Source organism: Salvelinus sp. IW2-2015, linkage group LG18 (assembly GCF_002910315.2).
Source record: "Salvelinus sp. IW2-2015 linkage group LG18, ASM291031v2, whole genome shotgun sequence".
In the NCBI taxonomy this organism is placed as follows: domain Eukaryota; kingdom Metazoa; phylum Chordata; class Actinopteri; order Salmoniformes; family Salmonidae; genus Salvelinus; species Salvelinus sp. IW2-2015.
In genome coordinates, this window is record NC_036858.1 from 19,265,990 (window position 1) to 19,289,843 (window position 23,854).

The window sequence follows — 23,854 nt, forward strand, 5'->3', positions numbered from 1 at the left end:
TTAGTTTTTACTTGCATATTAAGAGGCAGGCTGGAGCGCCATCGGAAGGAGAGTTGTATGTGCATTGAAAGACCTTGTCTTGGAGGTTTAGTCTCAACTTCACAATGATACAGTTTCTAATTTTCAAGAAGGCCAGAGATTATACAGACATAGTGTCGTCGCGTAGAGGTGGATCAAAGAATCCACCAGCAGCAAGAGCGACATCATTGATGTCATACAGAGAAGGAGTCCGCCCGAGACTTGAGCCTGTGGCACCCCAATATGAGACTGCCAAGGTCCAGACAACAGGCCTCCGATTTGACAACACTGAACTCTATCAGAGAAGTAGTTGGTGAACCAGGCAAGGCAATCATTTGAGAAACCAAGGCTGTTGAGTCTGCTAATAAGAATGTTGTGATTGACAGAGTTGAAAGCCTTTGCCAGGTCATTGAATACGGCTGCACAGTAATGTCTCTTATCGATGGCGGTTTCTCATTTAGGACTTTGAGCGTGGCTGATGTCAATGTAGGTTGTGCGTAGAACCGCTTTTATATGAGATTTTGTTTGGCAAATTCTACATCTGTGCTCTACATTGTCTACATTATTAAAATGCATCCAAATGCTACTGTGCTTCCGACCAATTTTCCAGCTGTTATTTTCACAGCAGTCCTTCCTCTCTCTCCTCGGCTGCTAAGTGTGCGACTGTGAGTGAGTTGGCTCGGCCTCCCTCACGCATTTTTGGTTCATTGGTTGACACTGCATGTCTGATTTGACAGGAACAACAGGGGAGGCTGTTAGTCTGAGCAGGCAGTCAGAACAAATGTGTGTCTCTGTGCCAGTTCGTCTTGTATGTTTCCAAGTCAACCAGCGTTTTTTCCCATTCTCCTGCTTTTGCATTCTCCTTTTTCTAGTCCTCCCGGTTTTGAACTTTGCCTGTTTCTGTGATTTTGTACCGCCTGCCTGACACTCTGCCTGCTTTGACCACGAGCCTGTCTGCCGCTCTGTACCTCCTGGACTCTGGATCTGATTTTGACCTTTTTGCCTGTCTTCTTACCATTCTCTTGCCTACCTTTTGGATTAATAACATTGTTACCTACCACTGTTGTGTCATCCGAAAACTTAATGATGGTGTTGGAGTCGTGCCTGGCCGTGCGTCATGAGTGAATAGGGAGTAGGAAGTGACTGAGCACGCACCCTGGGGGCCCCTGTGTTTGAGGATCAGCATGGCGGATGTGTTGTTACCTACCCTTACCACTTGGGGTGGCCCGTCAGGAAGTCCAGGATTCCAGTTGCAGAGGGAGGTGTTTAGTCCCAGGGTCCTTAGCTTATTGATGAATGAGCTTTGAGGGCACTATGGTGTTGACTGCTGAGCTGTAGGCAATGAATAGCATTCGTTGAGCTCGTATTGTCACCAACATTTACAGCTGAAACTGTCCAGTATTTGCAATCTAAAATCAGTGATCATAGACAGACTCCCAGGTCTTTCCTGGGTTTAGGCTTTGACCCAAGCACCATTATGTTGAGCATTAGTCTGAACTCATCAAGTGTTATGGGCCTCTTGTATACCTTTGGACCATGAGGTTTGAGGGTAAACACCACTTTTTCAAAAGGGTTGTGCATGACTCTCAGAACTTCAAGAATGCCCTGAACACCTCTGCCCTTGTTTCAACACTACCCGAAGTAGCTAAGGACTTCATTGAACAAGAGACAGAAAGCAACACTGTTTACTGCACATCAAAAGTCACTCTTGATAGCACTGATTATGTCAATGGCGTGTTTGTATCRGTGGGAATGGATGTAGGACTCCCTCAGTTCTGCAGAATTTAACAGATCTTCCTTGTGAATAATAATGTTTCCTTTCTCTGTTGAAAGTATGAGTCCTGCTAAGTGGAACATCTTCGGTCCTATGAACTGTCCTCAGGCAATCTGTCGGTTCACTCAATATCAGAGTTCAACGATACATCCACCCTCTCAGCATACAACACCGGCTCAGATTGCTACTGACGCTCAAGAGATTCATACTACTACACTGAAAAGGTGACATATTATATATTTCATATATATTTCCCCTTACTCAAAAAAAAGGAATTGTTAAATGAAGGAATATGATGGATCATAAAATGATGTGTATTTTTCCTCCCTCAGATGGCAGAACCTACACTCCAGACCTTACTTTCTGTCCGTGTAGCAACGGATATGGTGAGGAAGATGACCCTTCCGTCCACAGTCGGTGGATGACCTGAAGATCATCATGCAAAACAAACTAATTTGGACTAATGACTTCACCCTTTAAGACGAAGACCCTAACTTGGATGGACAATTGTGCTGTCTAGTGGACATTGAGGAGCTTCCTGAGAAAGCTGTCCTGGAGGTAATCAGATCAGAACGTGATGCCAGCTCAACCGGAACTGGAAACAGAGATACTGCCCCGCGCCAGAGAGTCTCCAGAGCACCCAGAGAAGTGGCCTGATGGCTTTCTGGTGCCATCTTTTTCTTATGATATTGAGCACCTGCTTAGAGAGGGAAATATTTGCTATGAGAACTCSAAAGACTCTTAAATTAACAAGAGCCCAGAAGCATGACGTTCTTGAGAACATACTGTAGCTAAAGCAATACACAGTTAAGGCCTATCMAAGTGGGGGAGAAATAGGCAAGGCTGCCTAAGTGCTTGTTACCAAGCACCCATGTCTCAAAGAAGCAGGGAGTCAGTCTGGATGGTATGCATGGATGACTAGTCAGAAGTTCAAGAGGGGAACTATTGGACAATGTTGAGCAAGAGCTGGAGTCTCTGTGAATATCAAATCAAATGATTATATAGCCTCCTTACATCAGCTGATATCTCAAAGTGCTGTACAGAAACCCAGCCCTAAAACCCCAAACAGCAAGCAATGCAGGTGTAGAAAACTCCCTAGAAAGGCCAAAACCTAGGAAGAAACCTCGAGAGGAACCAGGCTATGAGGGGTTGGCCAGTCCTCTTCTGGCTGTCCGGGTGGAGATTATAACAGAACATGGCCAAAATGTTCAAATGTTCATAAATGACCAGCATGGTCAAATAATAATAAGTAGTTGTCGAGGGTGCAAACAAGTCAGCACCTCAGGAGTAAATGTCAGTTGGCTTTCATAGCCGATCATATAAGAGTTCTCTCCGCTCCTGCTGTCTCTAGAGAGTTGAAACAGCAGGTCTGGGACAGGTAGCACGTCCGGGAACAGGTCAGGGTTTCCATAGCCGCAGCAGAACAGTTGAAAACTGGAGCAGCAGCACTGCCAAGTGGGGACTGGGGACAGCAAGGAGTCATCATGCCAGGTAAGTCCTGATGCATGGTCCTAGGTCTCAGGTCCTCAAGAGAGAGAAAGAAAGAGAGAATTAGAGAGCAGCATAATTCAAATTCACACGATGACAAGACAGGGAAATACTCCAGATATAACAGATTGACCGCTAGCCCCGACACAAACTACCGCAGCATAAATACTGGAGGCTGAGACAGGGAGGGTCAGGAGACACTGTGGCCCCATCCGATGATACCCCCGGACAGGGCCAAACAAGGCAAGGATATAACCCCACCCACTTTGCCAAAGCACAGCCCCCACACCACCAGAGGATATCTTCAACCACCAACTTACCATCCTGAGACAAGGCCGAGTATAGTCCACAAAGATCTCGCCACGGCACAACCCAAGGGGGGGCACCAACCCAGACAGGAAGATCACTCAGCGACTCAACCCACTCAAGTGACGCACCCCTCTAGGGATGGCATGGAAGAGCACCAGTAAGCCAGTGACTCAGCCCTGTAATAGGGTTAGAGGCAGAGAAACCAGTAAAGAGAGGGGAACCGGCCAGGCAGAGACAGCAAGGGCTGTTCGTTGCTCCAGAGCCTTTCCGTTCACCTTCACACTCCTGGGCCAGAATACACTCAATCATATGACCTACTGAAGAATGAGTCTTCAGTAAAGACTTAAAGTTGAGACCGAGTCGGCGTCTCTCACATGGGTAGGCAGACCATTCCATAAAAATTAGATCTATAGGAGAAAGCCCTGCTCCAGCTGTTTGCTTAGAAATTCTAGGACAATTAGGAGGGCTGCGTCTTGTGAACCGTAGCGTACGTGTAGGATGTACGGCAGGACCAAATCGAAAGATAGGTAGGAGCAAGCCCATGTAATGCTTTGTAGGTAGCAAGTAAAACCCTGAAATCAGCCCTTGCCGTAACAGGAAGGCCAGTGTAGGGAGGCTAGCACTGGAAGTAATATGATCAAATTTTGGGTTTCTAGTCAGGATTCTAGCAGCCGTATTTAGACTAAACTGAAGTTTATTTAGTGCTTTAATCCGGGTAGACGGAAAGTAGAGCATTGCAGTAGTCTAACCTAGAAGTAACAAAAGCATGGATACATTTTTCTGCATTTTTGGGACAGAAAGTTTCAGATTTTTGCAATGTTACGTAGATGGAAGAAGCTGTCCTTGAAACAGTCTTGATATGTTCGTCAAAAGAGAGATCAGGGTCCAGAGTAATGCCGAGGTCCTTCAAGTTTATTTGAGACGACTGTACAACCATCAAGATTAATTGTCAGATTCAACAGAAGATCTTTGTTTCTTGGGACTAGAACAAGCATCTCTGTTTTTGTTCGAGTTAAAAGTAGAAAGTTTTGCAGCCATCCACTTCCTTATGTCTGAAACACAGGCTTCTAGCGAGGGCAATTTTGAGGCTTCACCATGTTTCATTGAAATGTACAGCTGTGTGTCATCCGCATAGCAGTGAAAGTTAACATTAATGTTTTCGAATGACATCCCCAAGAGGTAAAATATATAGTGAAAACCAATAGTGGTCCTAAAACGGAAACCTTGAGGAACACCGAAATGTACAGTTGATTTGTCAGAGGAACAAACCATTGACAGAGAACAAACTGATATCTTTCGACAGATAAGATCTAAACAGGCCAGAACTTGTCCGTTGTAGACCAATTTGGGTTTCCAATCTCTCCAAAAAGAATGTGGTGATCGATGGTATCAAAGCAGCACTAAGGTCTAAGGAGCACGAGGACAGATGCAGAGCCTCGGTCTGACCGCCATTAAAAGGTAATTTACCACCTTCACAAGTGCAGTCTAGTGCTATGATGGGGTCTAAAACCAGACTGAAGCATTTCGTATACATTGTTTGTCCTCAGGAAGGCAGTGAGTTGATGCGCACAGTTTTTTCTAAAATTTGAGAGAATGTAAGATTCGATATAGGCCGATAGTTTTTTATATTTTCTGGGTCACGGTTTGGCTTTTTCAAGAGAGGCTTTATTACTGCCACTTTTAGTGAGTTTGGTACACATCCGGTGGATAGAGAGACTTTATTATGTTCAACATAGGAGAGCCAAGCACAGGAAGCAGCTCTTTCAGTTTAGTTGGAATAGGGTCCAAGTATGCAGCTTGAAGGTTTAGATGCCATGCAGCTTGAAGGTTTAGATGCCATGATTATTCTCATCATTGTGTCAAGAGATATAGTACTAAAACACTTGAGTGTCTCTCTTGATCCTAGGTCCTGGCAGAGTTGTGCAGACTCAGGACAACTGAGCTTTGGAGGAATACGCAGATTTAAAGAGGAGTCCGTAATTTGCTTTCTAATGATCATGATCTTTTCCTCAAAGAAGTYCATGAATTGATTACTGCTGAAGTGAAAGCCATCCTATCTTGGGGAATGCTGCTTTTTAGTTAGCTTTGCGACMGTATCAAAAATACATTTWGGATTGTTCTTATTTTCCTCAATTAAGTTGGAAAAATAGGATGATCGAGCAGCAGTGAGGGCTCTTCGATACTGCACGGTACTGTCTTTCCAAGCTAGTCGGAAGACTTCCAGTTTGGTGTGGCGCCATTTCCGTTCCAATTTTCTGGAAGCTCGCTTCAGAGCTCAGGTATTTTCTGTTTACCAGGGAGCTAGTTTCTTATGACAAATGTTCTTAGTTTTTAGGGGTGCAACTGCATCTAGGGTATTGCGCAAGGTTAAATTGATTTCCTCAGTTAGGTGGTTAACTGATTTTTGTCCTCTGACGTCCTTGGGTAGGCAGAGGGAGTCTGGAAGGGCATCAAGGAATCTTTGGGTTGTCTGAGAATTTATAGCACGACTTTTGATGCTCCTTGGTTGGGGTCYGAGCAGATTATTTGTTGCTATTGCAAACGTAATAAAATGGTGGTCYGATAGTCCAGGACTATGAGGAAAAACATTAAGATCCACAACATTTATTCCATGGGACAAAACTAGGTCCAGAGTATGACTGACAGTGAGTTGGTCCAGAGACATTTTGGACAAAACCCACTGAGTCGATGATGGCTCCGAAAGCCTTTTGGAGTGGGTCTGTGGACTTTTCCATGTGAATATTAAAATCACCCAAMATTTTWATATTATCTGCTMTAACTACAATGTCCGATAGGAATTCAGGGAACTCAGTGAGGAATGCTGTATATGGCCCAGGAGGCCTGTAAACAGTAGCTATAAAAAGTGATTGAGTAGGCTGCATAGATTTCATGACTAGAAGCTCAAAAGACGAAAACGTCGGGGGGGTTTTTATAAATTGAAATTTGCTATCGTAAATGTTAGCAACACCTCCGCCTTTGCGGGATGCACGGGGGATATGGTCACTAGTGTAACCAGGAGGTGAGGCCTCATTTAACACAGTAAATTCATCAGGCTTAAGCCATGTTTCATTCAGGCCAATCACATCAAGATTATGATCAGTTAATTGACTATAACTGCCTTTGAAGTGAGGGATCTAACATTAAGTAGCCCTATTTTGAGATGTGAGGTATCACGATCTCTTTCAATAATGGCAGGAATGGAGGAGGTCTTTATTCTAGTGAGATTGCTAAGGCGAACACCGCCATGTTTAGTTTTGCCCAACCTGAATACAGTGAATACAGTGAAGAGGAGCATAAACAACCCAGAGAGAGAGTCACTCCACTCAAACATCAAGATACCAAGACGAGGTGAGGTAAACTTCCTGCCATACTTCCCAAGAGGGAAAGACCCAGAGTCTCTCTTAAGTAGCTGAGACAGCGAATCATCAACAAAGTTTCAAAGACAGGTTTCTCTCTAACATTAATAGACAAACTGAGGCAGACGAAATGAGATCATCAATGATGGACCGCCAGTGAAAGGGTTCCTAAAGAACTGTCCAGCCCTTCACTTGGAGTCTCAGGTAAAACAGCTGATACTCCTCTCTCTCTTTTTGTCTCTGTTTCTGTCTCACTACCCTTTAAYCCTCTTCCCCTTTGGAAGATATTTTTCAGTAAACATTGTTCAATGTGGCTTTTGTTTGTGGTTTGTTGTATTTTTTWTGCAGGTGTGTGCAGACTTCCACCGCATAACAAACATCAATCTGAAKAGCCGATTCTACGCCGAACTAGACAGACACCACCCGACTGCCTTGTTCAGGCAKAGGGCAGCACGGACAGGCCATGCAGCAGAGGCTATGAGAAGTGATGATCTCCAGGTAGGTAAAAATGGAATACCACTCTGAGCATTCAAACATTCATTTTATTGTATTCAACATAACAGTGCATGACCATAGACAAGCTACATTTTAAACTCTACTCTGCACCATGTGTGTCACTCTTAAAAGGAGCAACTTGACGTGAACACCAGGCGCACTACTGCCCTTTGTGGTCTCCCCATCTACCTTCGCGAGGAAACCACTGGAATGTAAGTATTTCCTGCATACAGTCTTAACAGTTAACATCTTACGTTTGTTCGCTTGTATGGTAAAACACTTACATTTATGCATGTTTCAGGTAGAGGAAACTGAAGAGCCGGACATTACAGACACACCTGTCTCTCTCCTCACAGTCGTCAGCGAGAACTAAACTGATCATGTCCAGTTCAACTCAGCAAGGATTGCTGTTGTGCTAGCTAGAAGGTGACATTGTAATGAGTGATGTCCCCAGGTTGGCTGATGCACTTATGTTGTTATTTGGTTTGATTTACGCCTTGCATCTGAGTTATCCCAAGCAGCTGATCCACACTTCTGACTTCATACAAAAAGTCCTGATTGGCCTTGGATGATGGGAAAATGCTTAAACCCAAACTTTTGTCTCTGAAGAAGGACCTATTGAAGCAAGATTAATGATGTGTGGGTATTTGCATTTACCGTCATTGAGGTTGTCTCCAACTCATGCCCTTACATGGCTGCAAAGGCCTTTCTCGTAGATACATCTTTAATGTGTGGCTCCACATTGTCCCATCTTTGCCTTGTTAAATCGTAGCATAGCCTCACACAGACAGCTTTTCCAATCGAAAACCCTACATTCTTTAGAAGTTGTAAATGTTTTCCTTTCATTGTCATTTGACATAAACCAGGTCCAGTGGGTGTTATTTTTGACCACACACGTGTTTCAGCTGTTCTGCCCTTCAGTAGAACTCAATAGAAAGAGAGATGGCTCTTTCTGTACTGCCGCTGTCAGTCAATATGTAAACAATGTGGAGTGCTTGATGAGATAAGCGAGAGTTGAGATTTGATATCCACTCTAAATAAAGTTGTAACATACACTATGTTCTGAATGTAACGGAGATAAGCGAGAGAGAGTTCATATCCACCAAAATAAAGCTGGAACATGTTTTCTAAAATGTATGTATTACAACAGTTAATGGTTTTTGATCATGGCTGCAGCTTTAATGTGTGGCTCCTAATTTTCCAGTTTTAGTCTAATCGCTGCAGACTCATATACGGACAATGTTTCCAATAGAAAGTTCAGCGACACTATTTGGATAGTCCATCTGTAGATAGTTAATTGAGCATCGTTAGACCATCAACAAATGTTAAATTACTGTCAACTAACCCTAACATATCAGCATAGATGCAGTTGACATTTTCTTAGTTTCTTGATAGTTTGAGCATCTACAGGGGACTATCCAAATACTGTTCCAGAAAATTCTAAATTCTTTAGAAGTTCAATGTTTTAACCAGGTTTCCTTCCAACCATTTCATGCTAGAGCGCACGTAAGAGCRAGATTTTTTTGTTTGTCTGCAGCCAAGCATCAATGATCATATCTCCAGAATGCAACCCTTGATATTTATTGGAAAGAAACATCAAGCTCATCACATGCAATTTCACCACCCTGTGAAGTTCATCACAACTTATTTAATCTGAAGCCTAAAACTGCATGCTTTCCCGACAAGTCGTAGTGGGAGGACCACACGTCATCGTGTGACTCCCACGTTTACTTCAATAGGATGGTTATTAAATCAATATTTTCCCATAAAAGGGAAAATTTCTCGATTAACTAATTTTACAGAGACAAAAAGATCCCAACTTTTCTTTACTCACATAAAAAGGTTGGATGGAAACCTGGTTAGTGTCACATTTGGTTATTGTGTTGAGGCAGGCATTTTGTAAAGTTGAATACACAGGCATAGGAATATTAAAGTATGGTTTGAGTTGTCAATAACATTAATTGTTTACTTTATTTGATTCCAAAATGTATTTTGTACATTATATTTATAGTTATTTATATGATAGTTTTTTTATTATTCAAGCCTTAGAATAAAGATTCCTTGAATGCCTGAAAATKTACTGCTGAGTTGTATGTGCTAAGAAAATAAACTCAGCAAAAAAAGAAATGTCCCTTTTTAAAGGACCTTGTCTTTCAAATATAATTCGTAAAAATCCAAAGAACTTCACAGATCTTCATTGTAAAGGGTTTAAACACTGTTTCCCATGGTTCAAWGAACCATAAACAATTAATGATTTCAGAATGACAATGCCCCTGTGATCGGTGTGGAAGAACTTGACTGGCCCTGACCTCAACCTCCTTCAACACCTTTGTGATAAATTGGGATGCCAACTGCGAGCCAGGCCTAATTGCCCAACATCAGTGCCCGACCTCACTAATGCTCGTGGCTGAATGGAAGCAAGTCCCCGCAGCAATGTTCCAGCATCTAGTGGAAAGTCTTCCCAGAAGAGTGGAGGCTGTTATAGCAGCAAAGGGAGGACCAACTCCATACTAAGGTCCATGATTTTGGAATGAGATGTTCGACGAGCAGGTGTCCACATACTTTTGGTCATGTAATGTATCAATTGAGAGGGAGAATATGAGTGGCTCCACCAACACTTCAAAGCAATGAAATTATAGTTTCAACCAGGAATCGCCAGTGGGCTATGCTACCAGTTCGCACCCGAATGCAGACAATGCAGAAACAGTATTAATCATGATATGTAATTAACCCTTTAGACCCCAATAGAATGCTGCTGTAGATTACTCAAAGCTMATTTTCTCACACATTTCATAGCTCCAAACCAAAGAACAAATGATAATGACAAGTGAAGAGCACATCGTCTTCTTTAATATGACACCACATTCGTGTCAATAGGAATAACACTAATTTTGTCTTCATTGTGTAACTATGAAAAAGCGATTAACACTCAACACAACAAAAAACCCAAGAGTATGTACATTTGAGTAAATTTGACTAAATTACTCAAAATACCAAGTATAATATATTATACTTAGTATTTATTTATATGTAAATAATATTTATATTATCTAAAATGTAACCAGAGGGCAAAATTCAGAAAGTATTTCAAAACCCAYACAAAGTAGGCTATTTGATTGACAACAATTCTTACTTCTGTAACAATATAAAAATGCAAACAACTATTCAGAGACTATTTAAAATATAGGTAACCTCTCTCAATAASATTTAGTACAGACTAGGCCTGACACAAAATGTAGAAATAGTAACTTATTTTGACAACCATTCAGTGAACGCGACAAGTATTAGATAGTGACAGATAAAGAGAGAAGATACAAAACACAACTGTTCAGAGACATTAAAAGATTTGTAGGACAAATTCATATTTCACACTCACTTCAGTGTTTGCATTTAGCGTACAACATGACATGGAACTTCTTTGGGTGCTCTACGTGTTCTGTTTCACTTTGCAGGATGGGACAGTGCTTCTAGAATCTAGAAGCACTGTCCCATCCTGCAAAGTGAAACAGAACACGTAGAGCACCCAAAGGAGGTTTCTACATATCTCCCACTCATTGCCCAGCGTCTACTCCAAATGCACGACACACACCCTCTCTTGCGCCCTTCAAACTACACCCGCTTTCAAATGAGGTACAACTCGGTCCACACGCCCWCGTGCCACACTCTTGGCTCCTGTCTTCCTCCCACTGTAAGCCATATCACAAAGTAAAATGCACAAACTGCATTATGAATGCCTTCAAGGACCAGCGCCTGCGGTTTCTGGGAAGGGGCCTTGCAGGGTCCCCCATACAATGTATCCATTTATGATGACACTGTTGAGCATCCCCCAAAACACATTTTCTGCCCGTGCGCCAACATTGTAATGCCTCCTCAGTTGGTCAAGATGGTCAACCCCACCCATTTTCTTGCTGTAATCCATTACAAGCTCTGGAACAGATTTAAGTTCCTGCCACTTTTAAAAACAACTCCAAAACCACTGCCACTGTCACTTTAGTCCCAGGCTGTGTGGAACAAGGGTGAATGGTGGGACTTCGGACAGACACACTCCAGTGTGCTCTGCCTCTTCCCCTCCCTCTGMTTCSTCCTCTCCCTCTGATTCGTCCTCTCCCTCATCAAATTCCTCACTCTCCTCTCCATCTCCTCCCTGCCTTTTGCTGCTGAGCCCAGACTGTCCCCCTCACTGACATAGAGGAACAGGAGCAACAAATACAATTTTGCTCTCTCTCTCGACTAACTACAGAGTTCGCCAATGTTAGCTGATTAGTTACGAAACTGGGGCAGTTTCCAAATGAATTGCATCAATAGAAGCCGGACAAAAAGCAACTTTTGAGCTGGCTATGTAAACAAAATATCCAACTCATCATATGCGCTCCACTGCGCGTTCATCTGGGGTCCGCGGTCAAATTACCACCCCTCATCACTGTCAAACGCTCCCTAAAATACTTCAGCGAGCAGGCCTTTCTAATCGACCTGGCCCGGGTATCCTGGAAGGATATTGACCTCATCCTATCAGTAGAGGATGCCTGGTTGTTCTTTAAAAGTGCCTTCTTCAACATCTTAAATAAGCATGCCCCATTCAAAAAATKTAGAACTAAAAACAGATATAGCCCCTGGTTCACTCCTGACTTGACTGCCCTTGATCAGCACAAAAACATCCTGTTGCGTATTAAATTAGCATCAAATAGCCCCCGCGATATGCAACCTTTCAGGGAAGTCAGGAACCAATCAGTTAGGAAAGCAAAGTATAGCTTTTTCAAACAGAAATTTGCATCCTGTAGCACTAAATCCCAAAAGTGTTGGGACACTGTAAAGTCCATGGAGAATAAAGCACCTCCTCCCAGCTGCCCACTGCACTGAGGCTATGAAACACTGTCACCACCGATAAATCTACGATAATCGATTATTTCAAAAAGCATTTTTCTACGGCCGGCCATGCTTTCCATCTGGCTACCCCTACCCCAACTTCCAAAAGCCCCCCCCCCCAACTTCTCCTTCACCCAAATCCAGATAGCTGATGTTTTGAAAGAGCTGCAAAATCTGGACCCCTACAAATCAGCTGGGCTAGAAAATATGTACCCTCTCCTTCTAAAATTATCCGCCGCAATTGTTGCAACCCCTATTACTAGCCTGTTCAACAAGCACTATGATGAAACTGTCTCTCATGAGGACCGCCACAGGAAAGGAAGACCCATAGTTACCTCTGCTGCAGAGGAAAAGTTGCACCTGTACATAGCCCATCTGTAAATAGCCCATCCAACTAATTCATCTCCATACTTTATTTATTTATCTTGCTCCTTTGCACCCCAGTATCTCTACTTGCACATTTGTCTTCTGCACATCAATCACTCCAGTGTTTAATTGGTATATTGTAATTACTTCGCCACCATGGCCTATTTATTGCCTTACCTCCCTTATCTTAMCTCATTTGCACACACTGTATATAGACTTTTTCTACTGTATGTTTGTTTATTCCATGTGTAACTCTGTGTTGTTGTATGTGTCAAACTRCTTTGCTTTATTCTTGGCCAGGACACAGGTGTAAATGAGAACTTGTTCTCAACTAGCCAACCTGGTTAAATAAAGGTGAAATAAAATTTGCTGGTGAGKTAGGTCGGAAGAACAAAAGGACTTGAGTTTTTGTATGTTATCACAATTACACTATTTTTAGATAAAAATGTAATTTCAAGTCTTATTCATACAGTTTTGTTGATTACGAAATACATCACATAAAATATTTCATATTTTTATCATATTTGTACTTCAAGAGTGACTACACCACCTTTTTTTTTTACCAGAAAGGTGAGATTTTAACTTTTCTTGGAGTATGCTGTCACGCCTGCTCCTGCTCCCCCTCCCTGGCGCTCGAAGGAGCCAGGCTCCCCAGCATTACGCACTCCTACCACCATCAGTACCCACACCTGCCTTTCCCCGTCACGCACATCAGCGTATTATTGGACTCACCTGGACTCAATCACCTGTTTATTACCACCCCTATATTTGTCAGTTCCCCATCTCTGTTCCCCGCTGCTGCATTGATTGTCGTCGTTTTGCTCGTGTGCTAACGCTTTGCCTGCCTTGCTTCATGTCTGTTCTTTTTTTAAATGTTGACTCCCCGTACCTGCTTCTCATCTCCGGCGTTGGTCCTTACGTATGCAGCATTATTAGTTATTGTTTATGGCCCTCATGATAATTACTTTTGGGGATTATGTAGATTACATTTAAGATTAAGAGAAAAAAATATTAAATAAGTTATTATTCCATTTATCTTAATTAGACCGATCTGGTTGAATAAATGTGAAATACACTACATGGTCAAAAGTATGTGGACACCTGCTCATTGAACATCCCATTCCAAAATCATGGGCATTAATATGGAGTTAGTCCCCCCCTTTGCTGCTATAACAGCCTCCACTCTTCTTAGAAGGCTTTCCACTAGATGTTGGAACATTGCTTCCATTCAGCCACAAGAGCATTAGTGAGGTTGGGCACTGATGTTGGGCGATTAGGCCTGGCTCGCAGTCGGCATYCCAATTCATCCCAAAGGTGTTCTATGGGGTTGAGGTCAGGGCTCTGTGCAGGCTAGTCAAGCTCTTCCACACCGATCTCGACAAACCATTTCTCTATGGACCTCACTTTGTGGGACCTTCCCCAAACTGTTGCCACAAAGTTGGAAGCATAGAATCGTCTCTCGAATGTCATTATATGCTAGAGTGTTAAGATTTCCCTTCACTGGAACTAAGGGGCCTAGACCGGACCATGAAAAACAGCCCCAGACCATTATTCCTCCCCCACCAAACTTTGCAGTTGGCACTATGCATTGGGGCAAGTAGCATTCTCCTGGCTGCCGCCAAACCCAGATTCGGCCATCAGACTGCCAGATGGTGAAGCGTGAAGCGTGATTCATCACTCCAGAGAACGAGTTTCCACTGCTCCAGAGTCCAATGGCGGCAAACTTTGCACCACTCCAGCCAACGCTTGGCATTGCGCATAGTGATCTTAGGCTTGTGTACGGCTGCTCGGCCATGGAAACACATTTCATGAAGCTCCCGACGAACAGTTATTGTGCTAACGTTGCTTCCAGAGGCAGTTTGGAACTCGGTAGTGAGTGTTGCAACCGAGGACATATGATTTTTATATGCTACGYGCTTCAGCACTTGGCAGTCCCTTTCTGTGAGCTTGCGAGGCTTAACACTTCGCGGCTGAGCCGTTGTTGCTCCTAGACATTTCCACTTCACAATAACAGCACTTACAGTTGACCAGGGCAGCCTGGCTAGCAGGGCAGAATTTTGACAAACTGACTTGTTGGAAAGGTGGCATCCTATGACGGTGCCACATGAAAAGTCACTGAGCTCTTCTGTATGGGCCATTTTACTGCCAATGTTTGTCTATGGAGATTGCATGGATGTGTGCTCGATTTTATACATCCGTCAGCAACGGGTGTGGCTGAAATAGCCGAATCCAGTAATTTGAAGGAGTGTCCACATTATATTGGCTGTGTAGTCTACCTGGTTAAATAAAAAATTGACCAGGTTAAATAAATCTAAAGGTTAAATTGGTCTTTAAATGCAGTAAACCTATAGGCATATGCACTTTCATGATAAAACATTTTCTGCCATAGTGTTTTTTTGTTTAATAGTGTGAAATTAACTCGACTCCAAAAAATCCCATGCTAACAAAAACAAGTTTAAATGCCTTTATCATATATATTCCTCAAACTCAACTCTGTACCTCAGTCAGTTCCACTGCTTTTTTTTCCTCTCTCATTTTTCCACTCTAATCAGGAACTGATTTAGACCTGGGACACCAGGTGTGTGCGATTAATTATCGGGCAGAACAGAAAACCAGCAGGCTCCAGACCTCGTAGTGTAAGAGTTTAATAGGCTACCCCGATATACAGTACCAGTCAAAAGTTTGGACACACCTACTCGTTCCAGAATTGTCTTTATTTTTTACATTGTAGAATAATAGTGAAGATAGAGCCCAACCTGTTTTGAGCCCCACATTTTTAGCAAAACAATTATACATTTGTGAAAAAATTGTGGGGGAGGCTTGCCTGTTTTGCATGTTATTTTGGCATTGTCATGCTGGTATAAAGGATTTTGAAACAGGTGCAGGAATACACAATAGGGGTTTTCAATACACCCAAAACAAACACGTCAACTAAAACACTGGGCTGTACCCAAACAAAGGGAGAGTTATATTGACTACGTCCGTCGTCGCTCCCTCATTAATGTTTTAATCGAAATGACGGAATGCCTCTCATCAGCTCATCGTTCCCTTATGCCATAGTGCAATAAATGTATTGTTTAGTGTTGTGTAGTGTCTTTGCTGGCATGCATCTAACTTTTTTTTGTTGAGTTTGCCTCACCAAGATTTACATGCTAAAATCGGGACTGGTCTGTTGCCAGTTGGTCTTGTCTCGTCAAGTCTAGCAGCGTGTTTTCCCGTACTGTTCTCCTTAGTYCCAGTTCTTCTGGTTTTGACCATTCTGCCTGCCCTGAGCCTGCTGTTCTGTACCCTTTGACACAGCCCTGGATTACTGACCTCTGCCTGCCCTGTCGTTTGCCTGCCTCCTGTTATATAAATAAACTTCTGCGATTCAAACTGTCTGCATCTGGGTCTTATCCTGAATTCTGATAGATCTAGGCTATAACAATGAGGCTATAACAATGATTAACTCTGTAAAGCTTTCTGCATAGTCTACTCTCCTATCACAGGTCTTGCTCAGCCTCAACATGGGTTCATTCATGGTAGGCCTATAAAAACCCTGGATTTTAAATATAAAGCAAGGGGCATTATCCCACGGAAAATAAAAATATTAGTGGTAGGCCTATAGCTAAAGACCAAAAAGATAGAAGCGGTAGGTCTKTAGACCAAACAGCTTAAAGAGTAACTTTGAAAATCAAATATTTTAGGCTTAGTTAGTGAAATAMGTCAATTCTGGTCTTCATTTTGACAGTTCGCTGCAAAAGTGATATGTTAGTCTTTTAATAGTAAATTTCTCTTTTTACCCCTAGCGGTTCAACTCTACCATTGAAGTTGTGACGTAGAAGCACCTTGAGAACGTGCCTCTACGTCATCTCAGGTGAGGGATTCGGTATGAAACACACTCCMTTCTAGATGCTGGGTGGTACCACCTCAAGGCTTCCTATAAAAGCAGGTGACAGCTCGCCTTATTTCACAATGGGCTTGGCATATATTTTGCATTATGCTTMATTGACTACTGACATTAAAACACAATTCAAAAGGCAGTAAGGCACATTTCCTCATATGACCAAATTCAAACTTTTTGCTTACCGTTTCATCGATGTGCTTTTACTATCATGACACAAGGYGAGACCCAGATGCAGAGTCTTACAATATGTATTAATCCAATAGGGTAAGGCAAGAGAATGGTCGTGGACAGGCAAAAGGGTCAAAACCAGTTCAGAGTCCAAAAGGTACCGAAGGGCAGGCAGAATCAAGGTCAGGGCAGGCAGGATGATCAGGCAGGCGGGAAAGTAGTCCAGAGTTAGGCAGGGGTCAAAACCGGGAAGACTATCAAAAAGAGAATGGGGAAAAATACGCTGGTTGACTTGGAAACATACAAGATGAACTGGCACAGAGAGACAGGAAACACAGGGATAAATACACTGGGGAGAATAAGCGACACCTGGAGGGGGTGGAGACAATCACAAGGACAGGTGAAACAGATCAGGGCGTGACAGTATCCCCCCACACCCCCAGGGACGCCACCTGGCTGACCGGGGTGTCGGCGGTGGAAATCAGCGATGAGGGCCGGGTCCAAGATGTCTTTAGCAGGGACCCAGCACCTCTCCTCCGGGCCATAACCCTCCCAGTCAACCAGGTACTGGAAACCCTTGCCCCGTGGGGAGACAGCTTGCGGTACTCTACCCGAAGGGGCAGATCGCGAGTAGAAAGCCATACCCTCTGCCCAATGCGGTAGCGGGGAGCTGGGGTCTGGCGRCGGTCCGCTTGACGATGATACCTGGAGTTGGTCTTGAGAATAACCGCTCTGGCTCTTCTCCAGGTACGTCGACAGCGGCGGACAAACATCTGGKCCGAGGGTACGCTGACCTCCTGCTCAGGGAAGAAAAAATGTAATTATTTACACATACCCATTGATTTTTGAATAATATAACTTATATAATAAAAGCCTCATGAGCTTAGTCCAATTGTCATAAAAAACAWATTTACATGACCAAGTACATTAATGGGGTAAACCCTACTCTAAGAGYATAGGTTGTTTGAGGGAAGGTTTGAATTGTAATACAACCAGGTACCATCCAATGTGAGTACATCTGTTGTTGAAGTACATTAGATCAATAAAGCTGCTTATGCTGAAAAGCCTTGTTAGTGTATAGGTCAAATTTGCTTTTGAATTTCCTGTCTTTTTCGGGATTCAGACAAAAGCAAATATTTCACTTAAAACTTTGTTTTTTAAAACTTATTTCCCAGGGGTTTTTTCTCAGAAGGTCTGATAATAGCACAAGTCCTGCCACCAAACATTATTACTACGCATTATAACTATTTGAAATGGCATAAAACACAATGGCTGTCAATGGCAACCTAGTGTTTGGTTTTCAAAATGGTACAGCTCTCTAACAGTTTAAGCTACAGACACTAGACMAACTGTACAAAGGTCTTACAATTACATAACTATTGTAGTTTAGRAACTATAAAATTAATTTAAAATGCATACATTTGCATAAAAGGAATACATTTACCGGTACCTAACTTTCCCAATGATGGATTTATTTTGAAAAAAGAAATCCGGTTATAAATGTCCTTTCTCCAGAACCACAGGACCAGTCTTTAAAAAACATTGTATACAGCATCTATGAAGAAGGATTTCTCATCTGATTTCTCTTTGTGGCCATCCATGGAAATTGTCTTTCTGGACCAGYCGTCAGTTAAACTGCAGTATGAAAYAAGACTGTAGGAGCAGTTGAAACCGTGCTTCTAGACCAGAACCCTGGCCCCTTGGTGTGCACCTGTATGCGTGTTGACATCTACAATGGCAATAACGACTGATTTTATTGGAGGTGCAGAAAAGGTGGATTTGGCGCACTTCAATTTGGCATAATAAACTTAGATTATTTCCAGACAAGACATTTTCAGTAGCATGTAACTTTTTATTTAGACATTTTTTTGGAAGTACATACCGGCCGTGACGGCAGTATTGACAATAATTGATCAGCGAAACTCCATTCTTTGGTAAGTACCGAACATACTTTGACATTATTAAGATTGAAAACCTGGTGAATGGCAAGTTGAATGTCTGCTTCCTAGGCTTAAAGGAGAATCGCCAAATTCAACGTCTCAGGTTCAGGTAGGCCTAAGTGATGTTCATGCACACTTTCTTTCACATTTACGTTAGCTGCATAGCTAAGCGTAACGTTTTCTACAGATAATTCATGCCAACACTGCCACTTAAATGTCTTGACATCGATTAACTAGCAGAACATTCATTTAAATAAAACGTACCTCTAAAGTACTGCCCTGTCTCTTCTAGAATAAAATCAATGCACCATTTTCTAGTGCTGAACTCAAGAGCGCCCACTGACAAGCTAATGGCGAGGTATTACACTACTAGACCACAAAGTTTCTGTCTTTGAGTCACCAGACCAGGTGCCTAATGTATAATCGTTGCGTAAATTTCTGAAAAGTCTGCACACATACAAAAATATTGAGATTGATAAACTTGRCGCATGCATGTTTCCCGTTATAAATCAGACCTGTTGTAAAATTGTGCACTTGTGAACAAGCATTAAAACRCTGCCTGGAAAACGCCTCCATTCACCGTTTATGGTAATACGCCCTGTATTTGCTGTATAATTTGGAACCATTGTTGGTATTATTAGGCCATGGCATGCAAAAGACAACAGTTGTTCAATAGATTTATTGGGTTTCTATGTTCTACCTTGGTATAGGATCTGAGATTAAATAGGTAGGGCTGGAGCACCCTCAGCGCCTCTACTTCCCGCAGCTATAGTTTCTAAACATCAAAACAATGGCACATTGTTGTGGACCTGTTAGCAGAATGTTTGAATTCAACAATATTTAATATAGACTTTTCCCGCCAACCTAAATATGATGGACTGCCTGTGAATTCTGAATCATAGTACTGCAGGGCAGGCTACTCAAAAAAATGCAATTACAGTACTTACAGTAATATTTCTCATGTATTTTTGTTGTACTTGACTTGTTTTATTTCTTTTTTATAGTACTGCTGATATTCACTACTGGATTGTTGGGAAAGAGCAAGCAAGAAAGGCATTTYACTGTACTTGTGCACATGACAATAAAAAAATTAAACATAGGCCTACTTCAATGTAAAAGATAAGCTGTTARWTTTGACTGTATACCAGTATTATAAATATTATACAATGTGCTGCATATAATATTGCAAAACTTGAACTAGCCTATCTAATGACTAGGCTACTAGGTCCAATTAAATGAGAGATGTGCATGGTCATTTGTTGTAGGCCATGGCTCATTTGGGAATATGAACCCATCACAGCCAGAAAGGTGAGGAATATATTCTGCAATGGTTATGAAAATAAAATAGTAAAAGATTCMTTTTYTTCGATCTTGTCTCATTGCTGTAAATCCCCAACGGGCTCAGGAGGCAAAGGCCGAATCATGCGTCCTCCAAAACATAACCCGCCAAATCACGCTTCTTAACACCCGTCCGCTTAACCYGGAAGCCAGCCGCACCAATGTGTCAGAGGAAACACCGTTCAACTGACAACCTTAAGTCAGCCTGCAGGCGCCCGGCCCACCACAAGGAGTCGCTAGAGCACAATGAGCCAAGTAAAGCCCCCCCAGCCAAACCCTCCCGACCCGGAAGACGCTGGGCCAATTGTGTGCCGCCCTATGGGACTCCCGATCACGGCCAGTTGTGACACAGCCTGGGATTGAACACGGGTCTGCAGAGTCTAAAAGTAAAACACATACATTTTTGCTCCTCACTAATGGAAAATGATTGCATTCTTGTTACTGTTTTCCTGTTTTTAGTTTGTCATGAATAAGGTTATCATCATATCCCCTATTTGTACAAAATATTTACTTGCCAGCTTGCAATACAATATTTCAACCATTAGCAGATGTGCATACACATGGTCTAAACCCTTCAAACTCAACTGGACCTTGAAGCCAGTTCCACAGCATTTTTTCATTGTTCCCCTATAAACCAGGGACTGACTTAGACCTGGGACAACAGGTGTGTGCAATTAATTATCGGGTTGAACAGAAAACCAGCAGTCTCCAGCCTTCGTAGGGTAAAAGTTGAACACTCCTGGTCTAAAGTTCGTGGGGAGGTGAGAACATTCTCAARTCAAGTTCCATTTTTATAAATACCAACTTTTGAGTGAACTGGCGCATGCACATTTTGGGTTATATTTTGTACATACACACGGTTTATAAATAAGGCCCCAGGGCTCTCCAACCCTGTTCCTGGAGAACTACGACCCTGTGGGTTCTCTCTCCAACCCCAGTTGTAACTAACCTGATTCATACTAACCAGCTAAWTATTAGAATCAGGTGCACTCGATTAGGGTTGTAGTGAAAACCTAGAGGACAGTAGCTCTCCAGGAACAGGGTTGGAGAGCCCYGCACTAGACAATACCTCACCATACATACCCTTGTCAGTGGGGCACTCTTGAGGACCAGAAAATTTGCCATGTCTTACTACAGAAAAGTATGAGCCTTTTGGGTAAACCACCGGGGTAAATCTCAGATAAAAACGTACCCTGGTCAAAAGTCGTGCACTTTGCAGGGAATAGGGTGCCATTTGGGAAAGACATAGTGCACTATGTAGGGAATAGGGTGCCATTTGGGACTATGTAGGGAATAGGGTGCCATTTGGGACACAAGTGCTTTAGTGAGTTGTCATCAAGGATCATTAGAACAGTTCCTGGAGTTACAGTAGTACAACATCAGAGGCCTGTTCAGGTTGGTGCCACATAATAGAACATTCAGATAGAAATTGTGGAGAAGATATTATGATTATCTGTCAGGTAGACTAGGGATTGTGTCAGCTGTATTAGTAACATTTCTATCTGAACAGATTTCTTTGTTCTAAACATTTCACCTCTGAATATTGGCCAGGGTTCTTTTTTGTAACATCCTTAAATTCTAAGGTTGGTCGATTCAACACCAGGAACAGATATCTAACTTCGTTCAAAGAGGTTATCAACTTGCTTCCTGGACTGAGCAGAAGTATTAGTACACTGTTGTCATTTATAAATAATAACTACTAGTAGTTTTCACTCTTACAATCACAGTAGGTAATATGAAATATGTAGCCCAACCGGCCGCAAGAAGATGGTATTATTCATTTTTTGGTTGTTAATACTGCCRTCTTGAGGCCAGGTGGGCTATGAAATATGTAGAGAAATTGAATATGGAACAATTTTGTTGATAAGAGATGTCTCCATTTTGAGATTGTTTCTATACAATATGGAATCCCGTTTTGGCATTGCCAATAATAACACCCACAGTGACTAAAGCAAAGGGTTGATTTGCCTTGTTTTGGATTCAGACTATATCATGAGGTGAATGTTAATGGTTTATAAAAAGCACATGGTAAACAAAATAATAATAAAGCAAAGAATATGAKTCAGAACAAAAATGTTTTTAGTCTAAGTCCTCTGTTACTATTCCTGATTTTCCTGTAACCCTCTTTCCCCACATATCACTTCCTCTGGCTTTCAGTGAAGCCACACACACACACACAGAGGGGGTCTACTTCATGGGTAGTGTTATCACTCAAACACACACACGTTGAGTCAGTTCATGATGGTCATCCGCAGCAATAACAGAACCTTGAGGAGAGATGAGCAACACATACTCTTCATTGTTCACATGCTCACATACAAAGGCGTGGACAGAATTTAGAATGCACCCACACGGTTACATGCATACACAAAGTGCACATAACTATGGCACAGCAAACACATGGAAAGAGAGTTATACTTTGTATGAATTCAAGCTATTACAATTTAGTTGCCAATGTTTAGTTCTAGAGAGAGCAACATAGGAAAGGCAGATGGTTAAATGTGGCAAAGAAAATGGTAATAAGTTACCAAGCCTACAGATTGTGTAATGTACATACACAAACAACAAAATGACAAGGCAGGGTGTTACATACATGTAAGGCAAAAGTGGAGAGAAAACACATCTCAGCATCGAGTAGTGTGTGATATTGAGACCATGGGTGCAATGCATCCAAACACATCCAAAACTGGGGGCGGGGCACACACAGTAAACCAGGTGTTGTCAGTCACCCTCTGTGTCTGACCCTCACTTGCTAAGTACAATAGGTTCACTGCACAGTACACTCCCCCTGTCCACAACTCTATACTTCTATCMTATTGTCCCGCTCCCATCTCTCCTTTTCCTCACCACAGAAAGGCAATCAAGGTGAATAAAAATAAGACTTCCATTACATGACAACACCGCCCCCCCCAAAAGAAACTAACAAGTGATCATAACCGAGAAAACCAATCAACACAATGTCAAATAAATCCTAAATGGCAACAAATACAAAATCTCACTTGAAAATCAATTTTAAAAGAATATTAACTAAAAGAAGCAGCAATGGAAATAGCATAGGCGCGAAAATAAAGGTGAGATGGCACGAGAAAAAGAAGAAAAAAAAAGTCAGCTGGAATGGCCTCCAAACATACTCCCTGGTCCCCTTCCCCCCACTCCAGAACAATATGCTGGCACCCCCACCCTGACAGCGGGCACCTCTCTCCCTGTGTATGTAAGGCCACTTTTGGCACAGACAGACTTGGGCACATGCAGTGTTGTGCCGAGAGTGGATTCCACTTATGGGTGGTAGTGGAGCCATCTGGTGGCTGCAGCTTCTATAATGTAAACTCAAACCGTGCCCTCATGGACAAGAGGGTTATGTTTATTAGGGCACACCGTTTGTCATTGGACAAGTTCAGATGGAACCTCTCCGTTTCAGACCACTTTCTTCCGTTTCGTGCCTATTGAACATGACCCAGGAATGAAGGCCYGTTTTCGATCACTTTCAAAATGTCTGCCCGATTTTGACACAGCTAATGCGTTCAGTGCCTGTTATGGGGCTAACTTCAAGCCTACGATGCCTATTCTGTAGAGGCCTTCAATTAAATCGATATGCATGCGTACGATTGCCGGTGGATACCCAATGTGCATCGGGTCTACTGTGTAAATGTCCAGGATTCTATGAATCAATATAGTATTTAGATTAAGTTTGATCCAATTTGTAAGTCGCTCTGGATAAGAGCGTCTGCTAAATGACTTAAATGTAAATGACAAAGGGGCCTTATTTCTCACTCTATACAAGGCAAAGCTTACTGAATGCAAACATCAAGTCAAGAAAAATCTCATGTGAAAAATAAATATTTCAAATAATTTC

General features: G+C 42.4%; 2 long non-coding RNA genes across 3 annotated transcripts in view; both read left to right on the top strand.

The window, feature by feature from the left end:
• The window catches only part of LOC111978742 (uncharacterized), a 7,992-nt gene extending 5,266 nt beyond the window's left edge, over positions 1-2,726 (top strand). Inside the window, exons 2-3 of the long non-coding RNA XR_002879214.2 lie at positions 1,852-2,016; positions 2,125-2,726. This is a non-coding gene — a long non-coding RNA (uncharacterized lncRNA). The remainder of the gene's footprint in view (positions 1-1,851; positions 2,017-2,124) is intronic.
• A 2,642-nt stretch (positions 2,727-5,368) lies between these two features.
• On the top strand, positions 5,369-9,444 carry LOC111978413 (uncharacterized). Of its 2 annotated transcripts, XR_002879166.2 has the most exons (5): positions 5,369-6,937; positions 7,057-7,149; positions 7,294-7,443; positions 7,573-7,652; positions 7,742-9,444. It is a non-coding gene; the product is annotated as an uncharacterized lncRNA (long non-coding RNA). The 2 variants fall into 2 exon arrangements; XR_002879165.2 differs by having other exon boundaries at positions 5,369-7,149.
• The last annotated feature ends 14,410 nt before the right edge of the window (positions 9,445-23,854 follow it).